General features: G+C 37.6%; 1 protein-coding gene across 8 annotated transcripts in view; it reads right to left on the bottom strand.

Annotated features, from left to right (window-relative positions):
- LOC100749896 (zeta-sarcoglycan) overlaps positions 1 to 5,664 on the bottom strand; it is a 222,582-nt gene that overhangs the window by 27,433 nt on the left and 189,485 nt on the right. The window lies entirely within an intron of this gene.

Below are 5,664 nucleotides of genomic sequence, written 5' to 3'. Positions count from 1 at the left end.
AAAATGGACGAGCCGGGAAAAAGAGCGGGAGGGCGATTAAAAGGGAACACCGACAGAGAAGAGGAAAAAGGAGAATCGATAAGCGAGACCATGTTCCGGGGAAGGAGAATGTAAGAGGAAAGGAACGAGGGAACTTATGTAAATCTGACTGCGAAATAGCGGACGTAACTCTGTGCCTTAATCTCTTGCCTCTCGGTCGCCGCTGACTCGAACGCTTTTACTTGACTTTTACTTACGCTTTCTTACCTTTTACTTTCTTCTTCTTGTCAGTCTTTGAAAATGTGGTCTCGGAATATTCTTTTTTATCCTAGTTTTTATTTTAGCCGTTTGTTTAAATGAAATATTAATCACGCGTAGTTTCTTTAAGACGTCATATATTTAATCAAAGCGATTTCCACGCGATTCAGTGTACTTTCTCAGCAACTAACTGGTTTCGTCAGTCCACATTTACAAGCACTATCAGCCCTACAATTGAAAAACTCTGAATGGAGCTGTTTCTATTTAAATTGCAAATTTTATTATTAAGATTCAGTTCCAAATTTGAAGTTTACTTATTATTACAATCTATTTCAAAGTAATTGATAACTTAAAACATTGTTTAGATAGAATAAAGCGTTTATGTTTTCCACAATTGTCGTGGCAGTCTTTCTTTCAAATTTATAAAATATCATTATGAATCCTCTTATCACAATGTATAATACGTGATTTATAATAATCTTTTTATTCCTTAATATATTAATAGTTAACGATGTCACAAAATTTAACGAGCAAAACAAATTTAACGTCAAATTAAAACTTTGAAAAAAAAAAAAACACATTTCATATGCGTCGACCTAATTGTTCTCATGTCCTGTCTGTCCTTTTTTTTTGCTTGCCGCATATACTCTGTGAACAATTATAAGGGAAGTGAAAACATCGAGAGACAAATGGGACAACTGGCGGAAAAGAAGGAAGACAAATAGATGGAAACACTAGCATAAAGCGAAAGAGAAGTGGCACAAGGGATAGAAGAAGAAAAGGAGAAAGCAAGAGTGGGGCATGAGCTAAAATATTCAATGCTACCCTTTTGCCTTCTTGTGGATAATTATACCTCTCGTGGATATAAAGAGCTTGGTCGCTCGAAATTAAAAGCTCCGAAGATAAGCTCCTGCGGGGAAGAGAGCCGCCAGCTTGCTTTTCAGGACTAGGAAAGTGTACGATTTTCAGCAAGGGAACAGCCAGAAACGGGGACGGTGAGAGGAAGAGGGAGAAAGACGCGAGAAGAGAAAGAAGGATTAACGATTATAAGGACGCTGCCACAGCTGCACGCCTCATCGAAGATTGTATTTAACGAAGGTCTTTAATCTGGCGAGCTTTTTCGGATTCCGGACTCGATTTTCGATATTAATTTCTGTCGCCCTGCTCGTTCCCAGGCACCATAAATAAAACGCGGACACGCGCTAGTAAACGGCTGCAAGGTTTGACATTCTTGATTTTGTAGAATATTCAGAGACCTGTGAACCATCATTGCGAATATTCAACCATGTTGGGATCGATTATTTGCTGATAAAATTCGTTCTATTTATGATTAGATTTTTTCGAAAGGTGACGTATTGGACGTTCTAAATGTGAAGCATAAACGAAATATATAAATATATAAATATGATATTATATTGTGTTAAACTCCACTTGGAACTCACAACGGTATTATTGAACTATAAATATGATTTTTTAATCCGTATCTATCTAGATTTTTTAATCTAGTATTTATATTAATAATAACAGATGAATTCTGTTACACAAACGAAGAATAAAATCATTTTTTACAATGTAAACTTCTCTTCGTTGCCAACACGCGTATTAAATAATTCTAACCTCTATTAACCTTAACTTCCAGTACCTTATTTCAAAGTGCTTTACTCTATAATTCTGTTCTGGTTTTACTTTAAAAATCACAGAAGCGTAATGGCTGCAGCTCGTTTCGAAGCGACGATTTTTTGCCCCGTAGAAACGTACGAACATTTGAAGTCGATTCGAACAGGAAGGCGTAGTTTTATACGCATTTGAAAGTCGTTACCGTGGCGCAAGAGGAGTAAACCGGGAGAAACGGTGAGATTCAGGTTCAAGGGGCAATTACAAAGCGGAAATATACGTCGGATCATAAATACCGTCGGACGTATGTTAAACGGGCGCTGGAACTTTTGACGTAACGCGAAGTTAGCGCGGCCACCGCCATAATTTCACGGTTTCAAGCCCAAAGAGCATTACAAGTTGCGAAATTATCACTGTACTAACGTACGACCGTGTTACACGTTTTTTCCTCCCGTCTCGACATCCGCGTGTACGTATTCTCCGTTTTCGCCCCCTTCGTCCAGCTTTGGCCGCATAACTTCCGTGATAAATAGCGCTTTGTTTAAAACGAATTAAACGAGTGGCCGGTTGCTTACGCGTCGCGGAGCCGCTCGGCTAGAATTGTGGCTTTCGAATGCTGGACACGCGAACCTGCGCGCGATGAATTCCAAACCGTCGACGAAGATGAAAATCTTGGAGGAAAAAGGGACGGGATTCCCGGGATGGATGGTGAATTATGATATCACGCGAGATATCAATGAGATAGCCTCGTAGGGAACGTGTTTTTAGAACGTTACAGTTAATTGTATGTGATTTTAACGCGCTTCAGACTGCGGTATTACCACGAAATGATCTTTACTGTCTGTGGTTTTATACTTGTAATAATAACTGAACAATTCCACATTCAAACTTCTTAGTTCGTATTTTTACATTCGCATTTTTATGTACAAGTTTCTAGATTCGAACTTCTATATTCAAATACAAACATAAATTTTTTAATTCAACCTCAAATTTAGGTCTTTCAATTGAAACTAGAATTTGAATTTTATATTTGAATTCAACGTCGAATTGAGAGTTTTAAATTGCAATTTATACAACGAGAAAGAGCCGCAAGGTTGAGAGGAATCGATAACGTATAATGTATTATATATAATACATATCTTGTGCGATTCGTTCTAAAAACAGAATTCCGAGAACATTGACAAAAATAGTTGTATGTATCTTGAGAATATGGCAGATACTTTGATTTGTTAGTTTAATAATATTTGTTTCGAGTGTAATGATTTATAAAGAAAACACAAGCGCGACAAGTCCGAAACTTTTAGTCTTCATACGGTTAATTAAATTCGAAACGGTGACAAGTAAACGTGATGGAAAGGATATTAAGCAAACCACAGCGACTGGAAGTTAATTTCCCTGCTAGGATGGGTAATAACGATATTAACCATCCGTCATGCAGGACAACGTGATTAATTCACGAAGGAAAAATATATCCGTATTTATACGAAATACGGATCAAACGAAGGACCGTATCGACTATCTCATTTCCTCGCCGGATATCGTCTTGGTGAGATTATTTTCTGTACAATGTCCATTGTAATTTCTCGATCTCTTCGCGACAGGATTCTCAGGCTCGTTAAATGTTCCTCTCTGAAAACTAACTCCACTCTTCGTCTATTTTTCGTTTCTGTTCAATAACTATAAAGAAGAACGAACGATCGATCACCATTCACTTTGCTTCTGATGGACAGAACCACGACGAGGTATACTATTGTTCAAAGGTATCCAATATCCACTTACTTGTTTTTAAAAAGATATATTTTAGTCGTAAAATTATGGATGAATTGAACTGCGATGATTTTAATCTTTAGAATCATCATAGACTCGTTATAACAAAATTGCACAAGGTTAACACTAGAAATACCGATCTATAATAACATCTAAATATGTTACCTAATTAGACTTAAAGCAATATGATGAAGATGAATAATGACGATAATGAAGATGAATGAAGATGGATATATGTAATCATATTTCTGTCTGAATAAAAGCACTTATATGTTTTTAGTAATTGCAAAAACAAGAAATCTAATACGTCATTTTTGCTAGTTTAGAACCAGAATTGACGTTTGTAATTGTCAATCTTTGCAGAACTATTTTATAACTTGACAAGCTCTATATGTTCCGATCGTTTAATTTGCCAATTATAAATCAAATAACAAAAGATCGGTTCAGACATTATAAAAATTAATGAATTACAAAAATTAATTAACAAATTGACGAATATATTATTACTATGTCTTTCGACGAATTATCCAAATTTTAATCTAGCGATTCCATGAAGAGATAGTGAATGTTACTTCCAATTATTAATTTCTCATTCGATTATGTTCTTTGGACGAACTCAAATGATGTTATTATGATAATGTATTCATCTTGTATTCAGGAATTATTCGCGAGGATACTCGAGGCTTCTTTTCATATGTTTCGTGACAACGAACGTCCAACCAATAGTTTCTAGAAACTCGGTGGATAGCCGAGATTCTCTTGGAGCGCGATCGTTGCTCCTATTCGAGCCATGCCAGGCGTCTAAAGGAATTCTGTCGATCGTAATCGGCCAAGCTGCCTCCATTGTGCTATCCCAGTTTCGACGAGTTTCCGCCAAGATTGACCTTTCGGATGGAGTCAAGTAGCCTTTCGAATTTTTGACGAGTAGCAATTATTCTCCTCCGGCCGCGTTTCGACCAACTTCTAGCCCACGTTCTATCCACATGTTAATCGCGAAACTTGCGAGCCAATTTTGTAAAGGTTTCGAGAAGCAAGGCAATCATATACTAACGCTTAATTACGAAGAAAGTTAGAGTAACAAAAGTGTAATAATATTCTTCAACTATTTTCCGATTACAGATATTAAATAGAAACAAAAACTTTCGAGTAGAAATGTAACAATTGAAGGATTTTCAGCAGTAAGGAGGCAGTCTTAAAATTGAAATTATATCCATTGAAAGAGGAAGAAAAGCATAAGTTTCGCAGACAAAGGTGCAAGAATTTATTACTACGAGTATTAGTTGACTTACCATCGATTGAATTTACAGCGAGTTTCAAGAAGTAATTTCATTTTAAGTTGACGTTTATCGATTTACCGGAATTACTGGGAAATAATCAAAAGTAAGTAGAAAGTGCTGCTTCCTAACAGCTTCGAAATCTTTCAGCTTCCATTTTTTTGTATTATAATTCCTCTTAGAAAGGATCGCCGTCAAATTTTCCACTAATCGATGTTCAAAATTTCATATCAAGAATCTTTCATAATTCCAAAATACTTTGTACCTCTCCTGTCAAAATTCTCCGAATCAAGAAACCGTGTGCGCTAAAAGGCGTGTTCGCCTGCTGGTTCAAGAGCATGCAGGTTAATTGTTTTCTTGTTGACGTTATTGCCGGAAAGCCAACGACTTATCGGGTGGTTAGTCGAAAACCACAGTTCTGTGGTTGTTCAGCGGGAATGGGCGCAAAGGGGTCGATTCAAGCAGCGTTCGGAACAGAAAGGGGTGTGACGTCGACGGAGGTAGTCGGACTTGGTGCTGTCGGCGCCGCTGGTGGTATCTAGGTGGTCTAGCCCTTCTCGCGCTATTGCCGCAAGCCAAACATAGTTTAAAGCGAATTGCCGTTAATGAAGACTCATTCGTCGTAACATCTAAGAAGCTATGCTGTACGCCGACTTCGCTTCGAGACCTTCCTTTTCTTACGTTTCTTCCTTGCCCAGTTCCCTCTTCCTCCGACCACTTTCTTTTTCTCCAGCTATTCTTACTCTCGGTAGGACAGCGCGGAAATTGCTCG

Source organism: Bombus impatiens, unplaced genomic scaffold (assembly GCF_000188095.3).
Source record: "Bombus impatiens unplaced genomic scaffold, BIMP_2.2 scf_0017, whole genome shotgun sequence".
Classification (NCBI taxonomy): domain Eukaryota; kingdom Metazoa; phylum Arthropoda; class Insecta; order Hymenoptera; family Apidae; genus Bombus; species Bombus impatiens.
The sequence above is the reverse complement of the archived record's forward strand: the minus strand, read 5'-3'. Positions and strand labels throughout refer to the sequence as shown.